Source organism: Zophobas morio, unplaced genomic scaffold (genome assembly GCF_036711695.1).
Source record: "Zophobas morio isolate AGI-343-1 ecotype UQ-CSIRO unplaced genomic scaffold, CSIRO_AGI_Zmor_V1 ptg000014l, whole genome shotgun sequence".
Lineage (NCBI taxonomy): Eukaryota > Metazoa > Arthropoda > Insecta > Coleoptera > Tenebrionidae > Zophobas > Zophobas morio.
Window position 1 is genome coordinate 4,035,164 of NW_026972119.1, and position 20,227 is coordinate 4,055,390.

The following is a 20,227-nucleotide window of genomic DNA, read 5'->3' on the forward strand; positions in this document are numbered from 1 at the left end:
TTTTGCACCTTTATCTCAGGTTTCGCATTAAATTCTGAATGGTATAACTTCATCTTACCCAGATGGCACTAATAAGCAGAAATCATCAGTGCGTACTCTTATACATATTCGCACTCTTGTACACATTTACCCTAACATACATTTTTATATTTATCTATCTAATTAAATTGCGTTAATACCTGACAACCTAAATATTGCCAATTGTCTAAATTCTAGTTATTCTCCTTTTAAACTGAAGATTTATTTTGCAAATTAAGTACAAACCCGGCTCTCTAAATCTTGCACTTTTTAAAGTTATTCTAAGTATTTCTAAATTGTCATAAAACTGTGCAGTTGTGCAAACATTTTTCCATATTTTTGACCATGCCTATGCAACTTGGAAAAAATTCAAAAATGTATCTACACCAAAATTTTAGAGTTTGTCTTAGAAACTACTAAGTTGCTTGATTAAAATTAAACACATGCTTTGAAGTTATCACCAGGCTGATAAATTGCTAACTAAAATTTGTCTATCCAGTCTCGCCAAAATTTTTAAAAAATCACTTCAAAAATCAAAATACTTAGTTATATTTAAAATGTTTAAAATAATAAGTGTCTATAGGTATGTGTATTTTTTTATCTACCCAAAGTCTTATTACAATATTCTATTGGTGTATATACGGGGTGAGTGATCAAGCGCGGACTCCTTGATATCTCATTAATTATTAAAAATAGACAAAAAAAAACTAACATGTACGGTTCTTTGAAGTCCTTACACTCAAGTTATTTTCAGTTATACAGACTGATCTGTTTTTAAGGTATAACGCATATTTTAGTATTAAACGAGATACTCTATATACATACTATATACAGTTTATTTCTGAAATTCTGATATGACGTTGCGACGTTATTAAAATTTTCTTGAAATTTGTTAGTAATGCAAAAGTTCAAAAAAAATAATACTGTTATTTTTAAAATTTGGTTTACAATATTTACAAGATGTGAGTTTTGTTGTAGTATAAATAAATTTCACCCTTAATGTACAGAGTGTTTACATTAATTACTTATTACAATTTTCAATTTTTTCAAATAAAACATTCTGTATTTTACTACTGCATCTTATTTTGTTTTTTGATCTGTTTCTTTTATTATGTACGTTCTACAATCTACAAAAAGCAACAATTAAGGTGGATGGGTCATGTTAACACAGACAGCAGAGTTACAAGTAGATTCCGCACAAGCACAGGGGTGCCTTAAGGCGAAAAGGCAAACCAATAACGAGATGGAAAAAGGTGGTAGAGGAAGATATGAGGAACATTAAAATGAAGAACTGGAAGCGGAAGTGTCAACAAAGAGAAGAATGGAAGAGAGTGGTTAAACAAGCTATGAACCAACTCGGCCTAAAATGTTACCTAATAATACCTACCTATAATTTCTACGTCAATTAAAGTTGATAATTATTGCTATTTATACTTTTTTTAAAGATACACCGACAAATTGAAAGAAAGAGAACAAAAAATAGAGTAAGATGAAATAATAAAATACAGTGCTCTATTTGAAAAAACTGAAATATCAATATTTGACAATTGTAACATTTTAGAATTTTTATTAACACTTTGTAGATTAAAATTTAATTCAATTTATACCTACTACAACAAAGCGCGTCCTTTTGTTTATCTTTCCATAAAATATTACAACCCAGCTGTTAAAAATTACTTCCATATCGCAATTTTTTTGTGAACTCTTGAATTGCTAAAAAATTTCAATAAAATTGGAATAACATTGCAACGTTGCATCGGAATTTAAGAAATAAACTATAAGCTTATAAAGTCTACGATGAGGCTAATAAGAATATCTAAAAATGTACTATACCTACCATACAAAAATAAAACATCTACCTAATTCTAAAAACATGTCTTAGTATTATGATGTAGTTGCATATCAGACAGTTGCAACATTTTTCAGTTGGATAGTTTCAAAATTAGGACGTCATCGACTTCTTTTAAGTGATAACTGTACTTTATGATGCAGATCAATCAAAATGTCCAAAACTATTTAGGTAGAGATTTTTTTGCCTACCAAATGCAACAACTGTGCCTATGTCAAAGAGTAATTTTGAACAAAAATTTATGTTGTCATTTTTTGTAAATATTCATTTTTATATATTTAATACCTATGCTATAGTTTAGCACTGCCAACATTACTTTGTTCTAAGAATTTAATAAACAAACTGAGAACATATGGAATCGAACCCATAACTTTTCACATTTCAGTTGTGCTCACCATTGAGCTCCGTAGGGTAAATGTGTACAAGAGTACGCACTTAGTGTAAAACTGTCAATAACTTTTTAATTTTTTTGGATAGACAAATTTTATGATATAGGTTCGTTATATACATGTTTAGAGATCAGATATATTTAATTGTACGCCCCAACACCACTATATTTTAAGAGTAATTTCAATTTTTGTCAAGATGTGTAAATGCGCACTCTTAGACAGTTCATTGCACAAGAGTGCGCATTTGAACGCTTATGAGTACGCATTACATTTTATGAAAAAATATTTGTTTCTAAGGTGAAAATAAATGGGAATAAGTGACTACAGACTACACATAAAACGGGATACCTATTTCTTCGTACTCTAGAGGTCTTGAAAAGACGAGAAAACGTAAAAATAGAGAGTCGGTCGACGGACTCAATTACAACACGCTCAGGAAGTAAAAATAAAAAAAAACACCATAACCACCACCACACAACTTGAGAAGCAGTACAAAGTAGTAGAGTTTAATAATTCATTATCGTATGATATGTATCTCCAAGACTATTAGACTACGTATTGCAAGCAGTGGGAACTCTTATACAATACCTCGCTGCGCACTCTTGTACATTTGTACATAACCTAATGTTTTCAAAGTTAAAAACTTTTGATGGACAGAAAGTGTAAAACTGTTAGTGTATAACGACACCTTAAAAGTTACAACTAATGAAAATTATTACTGTAAAATAAAAGAACTGGTACGTACCTTACAAAAAACTAAAACTATGAGCGGTAAAAATTACATCCACACAACGTGTGAACATGTTAAATCGTCAGTACAACCAAACTATAAACTTATATTCAGGTCACTTTTGCACCTTTATCTCAGGTTTAACATTAAATTCTGAATGGTAAAACTTCATCTTACCCAGATGGCACTAATAAGCAGAAATCATCAGTGCGTACTCTTATACATATGCGCACTCTTGTACACATTTACCCTATAGTATATTACGATAAAGCCTCCAATATGTCATATTTACAAATCAACTCTGCAAGGACATCAGCAGAATAATAAAACTGAGAATAAAAACATTACTTTCAATCAATATTCTTTATGTATTAAAGAAGTTACGAAAATTTTAATGCCCGTACAAATATTATTTTCTTTTACGATAACCAATAGTAGGTACATAGGTAAGTACGTTTAGACTTCAATATATTTACAAACTGTCTGTTTAAAAATTGCTCATGTACCTATACCTAAACCACAGACGTTGAAAAAATATGAAATTAGACTTACCTTAAAATGACAAGCTTACACTTGGGAAGCAAAAAGAATAGAAAATTGAATATGAGTATAAGTGAAAAATTACGTAAAAATAACAAAATATTTGACTCGATTGTATTAAAATAATGAACGACCTTTTTAATTTTGTAGTATGTACATACACTATAAGGAATAATTCCAAAAGCTTTTAATGTTATTTCTCTTGAAATGAATTACGCCAGAGTGAGGTTAAAAAAAATAAAAAAAAGGACGAACTAACAACTTAGTGTTATTCAAACTTTCAAAGTAATGTAAACATGGCATATATTAATAATGTTTACATGAAATTACCCACAGTGCAGTTTATTTTAAATAGCAACAATTACGTAAGAGTGTAGATATCACAAAAATGATACGACCATGTCTGTATTTTTAAATAGTGCTTTTGAAAATTTGTAAGTCAAAACGTTTAATAATGTCTTAACTTGCAACATTCTCTTATAAAAGAGTTGAGTTCATAAAAACAAAATTGTTAGAAAATATTAAACTTCTTTAGTGATTTCACATTTTAGTGAATATTATTTTTGGATACTTGTTACAGTATAAATTATAATAATTATTCCTATATTATAAGTGCAAAAAGAAAAATTCGTACTTAAATAAAAAACACAATACTTTTAACATCACAACCAGTAAATAAGAAGGTATTACCTACTTACAATATTAAAATTAAATATAGATATACTTATTTTTTACTTTTGTTTTACAAAATAAATATTAACAATACACATACTTAACAGCTCTTACTTGTTGTGTGTTCCTGACAGGAGTTTAAAAAAAATTAAAACTTTTGCTTGATAAACTAATTTTAAACAAACTTAACTGTGATTAAACTTACGAATCAAATTTCAGGAGTAAATAAATTGAAACACAGCAGAAAAATACATCGTTTCAAATTTTCTGACAAAGAAAGGATGTCTAGTCCTTTTTCCAACTGCTGTCACGCTTAATCGAGCGAGGATTTTTTCCGAAATTGGTTCGGAGAAGATAAACAAACAGAATCGTAAAACAAAAGGAGAGTTTGCAAACGATTGGGTTTTTGTGCGGGATATGGGTAAACAGAATAGTACATAAATCGATGATTTATTGTGCGGAGTCACGACAGAAATGAAGTGTTGAAGTTTATCTCTCATTGTTTTAATGAATGGAGAATTGTTTTGTTTTTTGTTTATGGTTGTTACGATTTTTTGCTTGACGAAAGCGCACAACTAGCGCAGAAATAAACGGGTCGTTTATTTTAATTCGAAATCTTTATGATATTTTATTATCAAATCATAAGCAACTGAAGTTTAAGTTTAAGTTTCTTGAAGAATTTTTAGTTTTGCATTTCAGGTTAACAATTTCAACATCATTAATATAGTTTTAGTTATACTACTGAATTTGTAACTACGAGTACTTTTTTATCAACTTATCATAACGATACGATTTTTTTCGTCGTTTCAAAACACTTTAAAACTGTAAGATCTTGTGAACGTAATCTTAATTACCACTCCAAAAATTTAATTTGTAGGTATTTTTTAAAAGTATAACATAAATATATGGATATAAAGATATCACTATATTAACTTTAAACTTAGTACGTTTGATTTAAAGTATTCAAAACTGAAAAAATATTTAAAATACAAACCACTTGCAACCAAGGAAATCTAAACTAGCTATTGTATTTTATAAGCGCTATCACTTACCTAATAGTTTCCAAAACAAAGTTATAAACCATGTTGATTACATAAATTCATCAAACACTAAATTAACGTTAGCATATTGCCAAAATAAAAAAACGGTTTAGTAGATTCTAAGAGAAACAGTAAACCGGTAAACTTCTCTAGTTTATGTTCGGGAAGTAAACATTGTCTGCATTTATGGCTTTGATCAAAAACTTTTTGGATTAAAATCTTTGTTTCACAAACCAAAAAAAAATATCTTTCTTTAACATAGGTAGGTAGTAGGTACTCCTTGTTATATAAAATTTTTCAAAATTTGTATAAACAAATACGAATATGATGGGTTATAGATAATGAATAAAATTTAATATTGTTTCTGCCGTCTCGTTACAATTATTTATATGTAGGTATTTATGTCTTCTAGTGTATAAATATAGATGTACCTCACTCTCATTTTGCAGAAAAAGTATGATTAATTAATAATCGATAATTTTTATTACTGAATTTGTCTTACGTCGTAAAATTTGACATAATAATTATTATAAAAACGTAGTTATGTAATCGTCATTGAACTCTAAAATAAGTCTAGACAGTTGTTGGTGTGTGAAATACAACACAACAGAAATAAGTTTAAGATATGTGTGTCACAAATTATAAATAATAGGTACAACATAAAGCGTTAAATTTACTTTTGCCTATTAACAATTAGGTATGTTTTAAAGCCATCATTTACATATCTATAACAATGCGTAATTGGTGGTCTTAGGTATTTAAAATATTTTAGAAATATTTCCTGCCTATTTAATAAATTTCAAATAAAAAGTTCACTTCATTTTTGAAAATGTGAGTTACAATTTTTGAGAAACTGTTGTAACTGTATATTTTTATGAATAATAATTATGCCTAATTTAATCAAGTTCTCTTTTTTTTGAGGTTTTTATTAAATAGTTGGGCTGCTCAGTTATTTTAAACGTGCAGACTTAATTATATTCCTTTAATTTCATCTATACCTAACCTCATAACTCAAAAATATCAAGGTGATTTTTTTTTTAATTTTTGCTGTTGAACATGTTACAGTCGGAGACTACAACTAAAAGTTCAAAACAATTTGCAAAAAACCGACTAACACAAATTAATTTTGTGGCGTATTTTTCACTTAAAATAAAATTCTAAAATTGTGTTGTCTTACAATCTGAACTCACGTATGAAACGTAATTTCAAACATTGACAAACATATCACAATTATAACCAAAACACTTTACAGCACTTCAAAATTACTTACTGTCGCGACATTTTCCTGGTTTAACACATTAGAACAAAGTTACTTTTAATATTTAGGTGTTATTTATAATTATGATCACTTTACACCCAGCAGTGTTCAAAATTCCTACCAAACTGAAAATATTTTGTCATTTTCGACCAACTCACCCCAGTAATATCCGACCCTGAAATCAATTACATCCCATTCTGAAGAAAGGCACTCTCTCCTGAACACACGAAACGTAAATATTGTAACACTTTCATTTCATGCTTTTTTTTTGCTGTAGGGTTGAAGATACTGACCTAGAAACGCCAAATTTCAACCCTTTCCTACAATTTAGTGAAATCGTATGTCGAAACAGGTAGTTTTCTGAAAGTGTAGGTATGTCATTTAGACTCTCAATTTTGTTAATTTTGATGACTTGACCTCTGCGAAACTGTGTTTACAACAGACGTTTTCTCATTAGCCATGTTTTCTTTCCCTCCTGAATTAAATTAAGTGGGTGTATTAAATCCCGGCACCTAGTTTATAACCTTGAAGGCGAAATTAAAAATATATTTGCTCTTAAGGTGCGGCGAGAATACATAAACTTAACAATATTATTGCAGAGCTTGACAACTATTATATTCTGTATATTGTAAACGTGTTGTCAGAATGTGAAACGGTCTGCACGTATACAGATAACGTGGACTAAAATAAGTACAATTTTATGTCAGTAAGGCGTGACAACATGTAAGGCATTCCCCGATAAAAATAAATATAAAAAGGCACTTCACTCGGTTCCACTTGTTTACTGAAACGATATTTTCTTAGATACTTGCAGCTTTTATTATATTTTAGTTTCGGTTAACCAAGCTTTATTAAAATAAACCGAGTTATCTGGAATTCTTGCCGTTTAGCTCACAGTTATTATTGTAATTTGTATTAAAATATTTCGTTTTTGGATCAGAATCTCATGCATATGCAAATAGAATTTAGTTTAACAAATTCTCTCTGAATCGTAAAATGCGGAGATTAAATTCTTGATTTTTTATAGCTGTCATCTGCGAGTCGAGAAATTTCGACATTTTTGATACACGCACTGATCCAAGCTTGGCAATTGTAGCTACTTTGTTAAAATTCTGATGAAGGTAGTTGAACAGGCGAAACGTCTTTGCTTCATTAGCAGTCAATTTTTTTATTTCTTTTATCTAATCGCATCCATTTAATAACTAGATATCACTACATCTTTCATCAACAGAGCGATAAGGTAAATTACTAGATTGATTTCTAATCTTAATTCCGTCAATAAAACGAGGTCACCCTTTAATTGTCGTCATAAATTTTTCCAAATCCAATTTAACATTTCTGTCACTAACGATTTCGAAGAAGATTTCCCGTCCGACGGAATTAAATTACCAACACATTATTAATTAAAAAACGTATTCTTTCTGGGTACCGGTATAATATTTAGTCTTACCGAATACATTCCTCACGTTTGAATAACAGAGTTGAAATGGTATTCGTCTATAAAATTCGATTTGTTTAAGTGTGAAATTAAAACTAAAGTGACGCAAACAAAAGCTTTTAATTAAGTAAAGAGTAATAAAAGCCGGCTTAGCGTACATTTCTGTTAACACTTAACAAAATGAAGGTCTATTTTTAGGCTTTTTATTAAGTAACGCAAAATAAATACAGTGAATGTGGAAAGCTACAGAAAATTTAATTTTTATTTTAAAATGCTTTTGGCTATTGGAATGGCGTAATTTTATCTAAAATGGTTTGGTACATTTTGTGCTTAAAATAACTTTTAATAATAGCAGCGGCATTCGCAAAAAGCTTTATCAATCAATGAATAATTTATTGTTTTTGGTATAAAAATTAATATGTATATTATTGTGTATCTATGTGCGTGCTGTACGTGCCTATATGATGTGTTCCAATAATCATTTCAAATGCAATATTAAGTATAAATGTGTTATGACTAGCTTTTGATAATATTTAGCTCATTAGTTCATTCTCAGAGGGTTTACACTTCCACACAGCCACCTCAAAAATGGCACTAAAAGTCAAACAAAAATGTTGAAATTTTCAGTACAATTTTTTGGTACCTTACGCTTTATCGAATTGAGTCTTTTTGTTCTATTTCGAAATTTTTAAGTAAGAATTGATTATTTTTTTTAACGATATGTAGCCTCCAGAGGGTGCTTCTGAAATGAGATTAATGACTATCTAATTAACATATCTAACAGTATCAAAGAACGAAAATAAGTCTGGAATGTGAATAAAAATAGAAAGTATTAAGAATCACTTTGTGTGTGCATTTTTATCTACCTATACGTTTCCCATTTAAAAAAATAAATAAATAAAAATCGATATACATTTGAGTTACTTTCCAAACAGTCTTAATTAACTACCATAAATAACTAAGAATGTCAACACTTTTTGTAATTTCATTACGAACAATGAAACATTTAAATAAAAATTGTAGAAAGTGTTACGATTCATAGAATTATGTATTTATTCTAGTTAACTTAATAGTTAACTACATACAAGATGCGAATTTTATTGAATAGACATAGTTAACAATGTATTTACGGGGTATTTTAAAATTAACATATGTGCATGCCTTCTAAAAAAAATAGTGGTACCTACCTATTATTTCGTGATAGTATTAAGATCTCATTGCAAATGTAGATAAAGCATAGCATGCATACCTGAGGATGAAAATCTTAAACTAGAGTTTCAAGATTAGATAATAATTAAAAATAGATTATGTAAAATGTAGAATAATTTGCCTAATACTTACCTAATAGCAATATTTCTCTAAAAAATTCTATCCTTTTAAAAACATATTTCATATGGTAATCTCTTGTAGAGAAATGAGGATTTTGCAGCTAAACTCCGCCCTTCAGCTCAGGATGAATAAAATATTATTTACTCCGTTTTTTCTTAATATACGAAGTCTTCTTTTCCCAACAAGAAACTAAAAACATATTTAGCTATCCTGTTGCTGTACGAAAATTCTATATATTAAAAAAAAACTAAGATTAAGCTCCATGTAATCATAGTAACATTTAATCAAAGTGTATCTGTTGATCAACCCCATTTCAAAATTTTGCCGCATAAATCCTTTCTAAAATGTAAAAAATATGATCAGTCTATCCTTGTAATTTATCAATGCATTTATATTTTTTAGATTTGCCCCCTATTTTCTGAAGGGTATGGCATTTGCCAAAATCAGTTTTATCTTAGCAAGTACAATCTATTTCAAAAGCATTTATATTAGCATAGGGTAAATGTGTACAAGAGTACGCACTTAGTGTAAAACTATCAACAACTTTTTAATTTTTTGGGATAGACAAATTTTATGATATGGGTTCGTTATATACATGTTCAGAGACCAGATATATTTAATTGTACGTCCCAAGACCACTATATTTTAAGAGTAATTTCAATTTTTGTCAAGATGTGTAAATGCGCACTCTTAGACAGTTCATTGCACAAGAGTGCGCATTACATTTTATGAAAAAATATTTGTTTCTAAGGTGAAAATAAATGGGAATAAGTGACTACAGACTACACATAAAACGGGAGACCTATTTCTTCGTACTCTAGGGGTCTTGAAAAGTCGAGAAAACGTAAAAATAGAAACTCGGTCGACGGACTCGATTACAACACGTTCAGGAAGTAAAAATAAAAAAAAAATCACCATAACCACCACCACACAACTTGAGAAGCAGTACAAAGTAGTAGAGTTAAATAATTCATTATCGTATGATATGTATCTCCAAGACTATTAGACTACGTATTGCAAGCAATGGGCACTCTTATACAATACCTCGCTGCGCACTCTTGTACATTTGTACATAACCTAATGTTTTCAAAGTTAAAAGCTTTTGATGGATAGAAAGTATAAAACTGTTAGTGTATAACGAGACTTTAAAAGTTACAACTAATGAAAATTATTACTGTAAAATAAAAGAACTGGTACGTACCTTACAAAAAACTAAAACTATGAGCGGCAAAAATTACATCCGCACAACGTGTGAACATAAAATCGTCAGTACGACCAAACTATAAACTATATTCAGGTGACTTTTTCACCTTTATCTCAGGTTTAGCATTAAATTCTGAATGGTATAACTTCATCTTACCCAGATGGCACTAATAAGCAGAAATCATCAGTGCGTACTCTTATACATATTCGCACTCTTGTACACATTTACCCTATGTTCGAACTGTCGTCAAATGGTGATAGTCCATTTGTTTCACTTAGGACCTCTCATTTTTTTTATGTTTATAATTTTGTTTTTCAATTGAAAATGAAATAAATATCATAGTGTTGTATATCATTGTAATCGTAGTTTAACGGCCTGTCAAAATCTTTTAAACAAATATTTGTTGCAATTTAAAAAAATATAGGTAGATATAACCTCACGGTATGTAGGTATGCTTCATAGTTGAAATGTACTAAATTAAGCTTTCCCCTTCAAGCTAAAAACAGTGGCGTTTACAAAATTTTAATATAGCTGTCGGTTCTCAAGATACTAAGCCGTGAAATTTTAACGGGGACACTTGTAGGTATAGAAAGGTACATAAGAAATTACGTAGGTTTTTTTTTAATTTTGGTATATCTAACACTAACGTTGCTTTAGTGATTAAAGAAAATTAACTTATTAATTAAATTGTGTTCCAAACAACGAATAAGTAGATATATTAAGCAATTTATTTTATTTAAAAAATATTAATAATCTGTCTAATAGGTTAGAACAATGTTTATTACTTTCTGATTATGTCCCATGAACATCATAATAAACTGTATCAGACTTGGTAGAACAATAAAATTCGTTTTAGACTTACAAAACGTTACCAAAACAGCCTACTTATTCATACTCTCCAGAAAGTTACGTATTTAATAATAACATTTCACAAAAAATACATGAACCTGTACCGGCATCAAAAAAATTAAAATTAAATTAAAAATTGCAGAACCCCGAAAAACCATGGCAATTATTTCTCAAAAAACTTAGGACCAATCTTCAGAAATGATTAAACTGAATATTTTTTATAGTGAAAAGTAATATTTTCTGTCTTAAACAGGTAACGTAATTTCGAACACACACATTACTTTCGTTCGATAACACAATGTCAGAACTAAAACATTTTGGTGGTCTTTTAAATCAGTTCCTGGCTCAAAAGCTACACACTTTCAATGCCAACTCGGAGGTAATGCGGAAAGCTTTAAAAATTACTGGTCGTCAATTTATGTGCAGCCTCTTGAACACAAGCGACAACAAACACAGAGTAGTTGGCATAAATAGACCACTTCACCGCTTAATTGTGATCAATTCCAGACTTTATAGCTGGTCCAAATCCAAATATTCCTTGTTATTTACAGTCGCCCACCACCATACGAGTCCATCAAGCCCCTGGGCCTCAGACCACATCCTCTAGCCTCTCCAATAACAGCATTATTAAGCCTCATCTCCCATAATATACGATACTAATTTAGCAAAAAGCAATTAAAGGTTGAAAAATTCCAGATCCCCCAACTAACAAGCATGGAGTAAAGAAGACGTCGTGCAAGTTATCTCGCATCTGCCTGGCCAGCCATCTTAGGTGAGTAGACATTTTGTTCTTTTTGCGGCCACATCTCGGTAATTGGAAAGGCAAGGCGGAGTCCTTGTTGACATATTTATCTGATACAGCCGGTTTTATCAGCCGCGGTTCTGGTTTCAGAACTCGTATATGTCAACCGGCTTCATTAACTATACTATCTAATGCATTCGCCCGGAATATTTTTATTTTCGTTGGCATCTCTACTATTCTGTCTCGAATATGTTTCTTCCATCAACGTTTTAATTAATGACCGCTTTTTCAGGTATGTGAAAATATGTTCATCTTTTTTAAAGGGTTAAGCACCTTGCGTACGTGGGAACTAGTTGATTTTTTTTAAGTTTTTAGGTTTATTCACATCGTTAAAGAATCGTGCAATTATTTTCACATTTTCACGCTTGGGTTTGTTTGGACATTATGATTTACTAATTTAGTTAGGCGAAGAGGGGACTACTGTGATTTATAGTTTACAGTCGCATTAAAAATTGCTATAAATCTGTCGAAATGATGTGCTAAAGTAATTTGTTTAGAAAATTATATTTCATATTATTTATAATGTTTAATCAAATATCATCAGAAACTTTAGTCTGTGAAAAAATCAAAATATAAAAATATTCCTTTCAGCAATTTTGAAAATTTTTGGTCTATAATTTTGATTTGTCGAATTTTTTAATAACGTTGTCCATATTCAGTAAACAAAATTCTATTTAAAAAACGTTCAAATAGGCCTTAACAGTCGCAACCTAATGTATACTTTTAATCAAAGCGACAAAACCTTTAATCAACGTATTTATTGGAAATATTTGCGCTTTATTAGATAATATCCTAGAATCATTTTTCAAAATTTTTAAAATGTTCAAATAATTCTCTTTATAATAAAATTGGTAAAATCATTAAATTTGTTGTCGCAGATATTAATAATGATCAGAGTTTATAGGCTTCTTTTTTCATGGAGAATTTTTTATTTAAAAATAGGTATACTTAGTTAATTTTACTGAAAAATTAACTAAGAAAATGAATCCAAATTCATAGTAAGCAAAAAATCAAAAAGTGTGTAAGTAAATAAGTAAGTAGGTATGTGGCGGTCATCAATAGATATTCATTTACCTAATACCTATTATTGAAGTTAATATTTCTCGTTATTAACTTATTACCTATACAATATACCTAACATAAATTAGATAAGCGTTTAGGAGATAAGTAAAAAACAAATACATGAAAATGATCTCGAATTCTCAGAATTCTTAACTTTTAACTTATAGGTATACCTATTATATCTATATTTTAACAATAATGTACCTCGTACGACTTTTTGGAATGATGTACCTACCTAGTAGATAACTTTTACATGCACTTTTGATTTTTTTTAGTAGGTACCAATTATCCTATTTACGTATGCTTAATTTTGCAAAATTGTATTTGTTTTATGATAAACCCTATGAGTAAAAAAAATATATAATAACACGAGAAAAAATGTACACTCGGTACAGCACAAGTCCGATCAATCATCAACCCCACTCGACTACGAAGCATTTGATGCAGAAGTGCGATATCAACTATATGAACCACATGTACAAACAAAATTTTTGCTAAATAATTGTGACAAAAATCAAGGCGGATTCATAAACCACCAGCACAGGAGGATAATCGAAGATTATCTTTGTAATAAAAATCGCCACAAACGACAGACAGACGGAAACGCGAAACCTACTATTTCATAGTTTATGGGTGGGAATGAAACGTCGAGAAAACATAAAAATTGTTGGTCTTTCGTTAATTTGTTGGTAATGCGATTCCATATTTCACAGACATTTGTTTAATTTTATTTCCCTAGTTAAATTTATTCCATGAACGAAACTTCGAAATTGACAACCAAATTCTTCCTATGTTTGAGCAACATAAATTTGCAATTCATAAACCTTCCACGTCAAAACAGTCTCTATCGCCAACAGATTATCCTCCAATAAACATTTCAAATTTTTAATTTACGCCGATCAAAACCTGATTAATTACGAATTAAAAAACAGCTGAATTCAACTTACAGGTGTATCGACATTATCTTATGTAAAAATTCGACTCACAAATTTCGATTTTTTATGCCCTGTCAAAATCTTGAGGTTAAATTAATACCCCAGTTAAGTTATTTCAAAAGTGGTTTACGTTGGACTTATCAGAAATCGGACACGAAGCAATTTCGAAAAGAGCAAGGTTTTAAATTAAGAAAAATACACAAGTGTTACAGCATTTTCTTAATAATCGTAAATAATCTGCCATGCGATTTTATCGATAACCACTTATCGATTTATGCAAATTTGCCTTTGGTCGATAGCCTTGATTAGGTATTATCGCTGTTACAAGGAGGAATGTTTTACAAACTTTCCATTAAGCAAAATGAGTTCTTACGAACAATTGTAATTTGCGTATTAGCTCAAGCACAATAATAAACATAAATCATAGACTTTCAAAGAATCGAAAATTAAACGTTTAATTTACAATAATAACTTACGTGTTATGATGAATATTTACAGTTTTTTTAGTTGGTGTTTGTTCTAATGTCACATTAAAAATGTTTTGTTGCCGAATCTTGTGTTTAATTGCTGTAGCATTTGATGTTGTGTGTTTTAAAATTCCCAACACTGCACAACTATAGTGTGACAAGTTATTAAGACCACTAAATTAAAATTTTTTTTAAATATTTTGAAAACAATTAAGAGTTAAGTCAGTTGTCGAATTACTGCCTCAGATAATGCTATATGAAATGAAAATTCAAAATTTTATTAACTCACACATTTGTTCTTAAACTTTAATTAAGTAATAACCTTCCTGGTATTGCAAAATTTTTGCAAACACTAGAGCTTACAATTATTTTCTAGTCAAAATAACGAGAAACAGTTTGTTTGCATCAGATACCTATTGTAATAAATATGTACGTAATACTTCAAAATTTTCAATAAGTAGGTACATAGAAAGAATGATCTTTCAAAAATGTAAAACTTTTATAAGAAATTTTCTGGTGGTAATTTGTCTTTATGCTAATATTAGAACTAAATATAAGTAAATAAACATGAATTTAAAAAAAAAAAAACCTCAGAGCGTCGGAGACAAGGAAATTCAGTCTATATACCTAATGTTACACTGTTTTTTGAAACATTGTCAGCTGTTTCGAAATTATCACTTTTAGAATAAAGTATCACTTTCGGGAATTTTAATTCTCTGTTATTTTTAAATAAATACCTATGCTTGATATTTGGTTTTACTATTTTATTTAGTTGTTTTTTTTTTTGTTCACTATTGGCTTTTTATATTTCTGAGAAGAAAAGTAGGTATGTCTTAGATACTCTTGGCGTCATTTTAAAGTTTCTTTACAAATTTTGCCTGCATTAAAAATAAATATTAAGTAAAAGACAGAGCAGTAAGGCTACGTTCTTGTAGGCGTGTTTAGTTAATTAACTGTAGCAAACATAAATTGCCATAAAATAACGCAAAATTTTTGTAATAAACTAAATTTTAACTGGTGGGAAATTTTAGTAAATAAAACTTTCGCAACCCTGTATAGGTAAATAACTGATTTATAGGTATATATTTTATTTCTTCTTGCGTCATAAGTATTTGCAAGCATTATTAAATTTGCACAATATTCCGCACAAGTTTAATTTTCATCACGCTAATGCAGTTTTTTGCCAGTCAGCCCCCTCCATGGCAGCTTGTGTTTTGTTTTTGCTTAAAAAGGCAGCAATAAATTACGGTTACGGAAGCATATAAGCACGTTTTCAGGAAGAGTAACTAAAATGCCGGTGTTTGCCCCAGGGTGTCATGGACCGGCTCGTAGACGAGCATATGCAAAAACAGAGATAAGATTTAGGTCCTAAAAGTAAAAGGGTATTTTGCGAAAAGCAAAAGCGTATCTAAATTTAGGCTTTGTTATGCTGAACACGCCGTCGTACGCCCGCACCCTTATTTTACGACAGGGGTTTTCATTTCCGAAGGTTATATTTTTTGATAGTACCCTTTGAATATGCCAAGATTATGCAAGGGCCTCGGCTCCCATTTAAATGACTACGGCATTGTAAACTATTCGGAATATGTTCGGCTTTGTGTAAGTTTCTGGGAAGGAGAAGGAGAAACAACGAGCAAAAAAGGCAATAAACGGGAAGGTCAAGGCGGCACAAGTCGGTGTAAAGTGGCGAAATCATAAATGGGTTAAATTTTACACAACATCATAAAATTAGTGGATCAAATTATCTTTTAGAAAGTTAATTACAGTAAGTGCAAAAAATTGGGGTATTTTTTTTATAATTTCATTTCTTTTTATTTATTATTTTTGAAGAAAAAAGGTAATTATCTGATGAACTAATGATACAGTTTTAAAATCGTTGCTACTTTTTAAAAAGAATGCTCAAAAAAAAGAACTAATTTTATTATTTAATTAAGTATAACTACTTAATTATCTTAAAATTAAGATTTTATCTCAACAAGTTTAATGACCAAATTTTTACACACTTTTTTTTATCACAAAATATTTAATAACAAAGGAAAGTTTTTGAAACTGGGAGCAAAGTTTTTAAAACGGTGACTCCAGTACCAATAGGATTATCTGAATTTTCCATTAGAAAATATCGCATTTTATCCAGTTTTTTTAAAAAAACAAAAAATAGTTATGGCAACTTTAGCTGTTCTTAGAAGTAGAATCGTATTCGCCTTGAATGCATTGTTGATTCATGGAATGTTAATGACAAAACCGAAACGAATTGTATAATAAAACAATTTTTGAAAACTTGTTGTAAGGTTAAGAAATTAATATCTATTTAATACAAAATTTCCTTCAAAAATTAAAAAATAGTATGAATGAGTTGATGAATGACAAGTATTGTTTTGCGCATTTCAGGTTCGTGTGATGTATCGGGTGAAATTTGGTGGTGACGTCATTAATTTAGGGTTACAGGGAATGGGAGGGAAAAGTTTCATTATCGATTTTCTATACTTACGACAACTTTAAAACGTTTGCAAAATTTCGAATCGCAACGTTGTCCGCTTCTAAAATAAGATTGTAAAATGTTAAACAATTTTGATTTTTTTTCCAAAAATCTGAGTGTCTTTGGTAAAAACTGAACACGGACTCTATGTTATTTTACAAAATTTAAACAATATTTTTTCAGTAAAATTGTAAGATATTCTCATTAATTTTGTGTATAAACGGATACATTTTCATTAACGGTTTACTCTGTTTCCAATAACCTCAAAACCTTTGCAAGATTTCAGAGCATTTGTAAAATGGTAGGTACCTAACTAATGTTATAAAATTTAAATAACATTTCCTTCTGTAAAATTTGGAGACGACGTCATCAAATTGTTGGTGGGCATAACAGAAAAGTTTTGGTCAGTGTTTTACCATCTATGTATAAGACATTCCTTAATATACAACTAAACTTTGACTACAATCGGTCTTGTAGTTTCGGAGATTATCTCTCTAATAAAAATAAACACAAACGATAGAAACACAGACAAGAGAGACAGATAAACCAACAGACGAAAATGGAAGACCTATGTTTTCGTACTCTAAAGATCATGAAAGGTAAAGAAAAGATGTAAGTAGTTATTCGCGCCGAATGGACACTACTACAGTACTGCCTTAGCTTACGACCGGAGAAAAATAAAAGTGACATTTATTTACTTAAATAATTAAATAATAATTACAACAGTTGTTTGAAATTACGCCTATTAGAATTTATATTATTCAGTCACGATCTTTTCGACATAGGGTTGTCATTAAAATCTAGTTAGTTAGTTTGTTTGTAGTGGGTATACAGGGTGTTATTGAAAGGTACGTAGAACAAAATGCACAGTTCTTCGCGAAGTCTAAGAAGTCGGAAAAACTTATTTTATGTTATCAAAATTATAACGGGAAAATTAACCCTTATCCAATCTCTTTAGACGCTACTGAACAATAAATAGGTAAAATTAATTTATTTTAGTAAATCCTAGCAACTGTAACAATAAAACTTTTGTCAAGACTAAATGTTGCTACGGAAACGAAAGATGATCTTTTTATCAGAAGCGTAGGTACAACGAATTTGGACATAAACTTTAATATTTTTTATCTCTAAAAGGAGAACACTTTTACCTGAACTTTTTTTAACTTTTAGCACCTATACTTCGAGACCAATTGCCGATTTTATTTTGTACGTACCTTTCAATAACAGGCTGTAGAATAATCACAATTCCCTCAATTTTTATTGTTAGGTTATGTTGTTTAAATATAAGATTAGGGAATGTGTCAGAAACATGAAGATTGTTGCTAGTATTTTCAGCTGCAATCTTTACGAAATTGAAAGTAATATTTTATTATTGCGGAAATTATTTGACATTGACAAAATTAAACTTTTTGTTTAATTCCTAATTAAAGAATGTGTCTTATAAAGGAGACAGAAATCTAGCAAACCAGATCGAAGTAACTGCCAGGATACTTATGTCAGACTACTGACAGTCAAAAACTACACCATCGAACCAGTTTGCCCAAGAAGAAAAGAAAAGAAAAGAAAAGAAAAAATATCAAAAAATTACATTTTGCCTGCATCTTCTGGAACATATTTACATCAATATTTTCAGTGGCCAGTCTAATGCAGTTCATAAGTTCTTCTTGGTCATCTAATGCACTTGAATAAACATGCTTAATTTGGCGCCAAAAAATCTGAAGGTATCCAGTCATGTGACCTGGCAGCCTACCTAATAGGACCGTTATCCAATTAAACTTTTAGAATACTCTTAATTTAACCAACAGAAACCATGTATTAGCTATAGTATAGGTACGCTCAATTATGTTCATCCCATTTCTGCTGAAGTTGGTTTTGTCAGTCCATAACATGCGATGTATGAAATTTAGTTCTTCTGCTAAGTAGCAAGTGTTCTAAGAAGCAATTGCAGAAAAGGGCCACTTTCCATAGCAAAGATTGAAATTTAGTGAGTGGTATGAATTATAACTATCTTTGTGGATAACATGATTCTCTTCTCGAAATACAAACAATTCTGTAACTTTCAAGGCAAAGTATTCCCTGTGGTGTAATATTTCTAGTGTCCCTAATTCTTTGATATTTCTTCCTGAACACATTTACTGGAATTTCAAATTTTCACTTAAATAAAAAAGAAATAAGTTGATCATAATCAAGCAAATTATTATAAATTTATTAATGACTAAGTATTTAACTGTATATTAAGACATACAACATATTAAAGTATATATCAGAATTACGAAGTTAATGAGATATAATTAAATTCAACTGCGAATTTTAATGTTTTTTAAAGTTTGACTCAGCAATTTCTTTAACTATTTATTTTAGACACGTAAAATTATAATGACAATTATACCCAATTGTATCTAAGACGCAAGTTATGGCATGTTATATCTTGAATCTGTAGTTAAAACTGTGATCACATTGCATGTGATAATAACTCCTAATTAGTCAAGGTTATAAGATGATAATGTGTAAAATCTCATTTGCAATTAAGTTGTTCAAGTAATTAAAGGTTGCATTTAATAAACTGTTGAGCTGGCAGTCCGAAGGCAGTTAGCGTCATAACACTTTTGTTAGAAATATTATCTACTTAACATACCGTTAAATTTGATTTTTACTGCGTGCAGATATCTCCGCTAATAAACCAAATATTGCGTAGTAGGCACTGGTGCTAGAACATATAAGTACTTTATAAAATATCTTAACGTTAAATATCTATCACAATATATTTATATCTTGCTATCGAGTACCTATAAATTAACGTAGTCACATGACTATAGTAACGCTACGTATTTCTGACGTATTTAAGTACTTAGAAAACAGTCTACTTTACTAATATCAGTGTAAAATGTGGTAGTGATAAATAACATAAACTTTAAGAAAAAAACAGGAAAAAGTGTCAAAATAATTAACACTGAAGACAATTGTCTGAACTGACGACATACCAGTGTCACCTACTTTGTATGAGAACTTTATTTGAACTTCACAAGAAAATTACATAAATTGTATCGAAAAATTTTTACAAATTTGTTGCAGAACTTTTATCATTATCTGTCTGATCACCTAAAACTTGTGAGCATAACTGAACTGATTATTATTCATGTGAAACAAATATGTATCTAATATTAAAAAA

General features: G+C 29.8%; 1 protein-coding gene across 5 annotated transcripts in view; it reads left to right on the forward strand.

Moving 5' to 3' along the window:
- Window positions 1–20,227, forward strand: part of LOC135129211 (homeobox protein abdominal-B-like) — a 201,993-nt gene that overhangs the window by 113,864 nt on the left and 67,902 nt on the right. For all 5 annotated transcript variants that reach the window (XM_064056344.1, XM_064056346.1, XM_064056343.1 and 2 more), the window contains one exon: window positions 12,013–12,088. The gene's annotated coding sequence lies outside the window, so the exon portion shown is untranslated. The remainder of the gene's footprint in view (window positions 1–12,012; window positions 12,089–20,227) is intronic.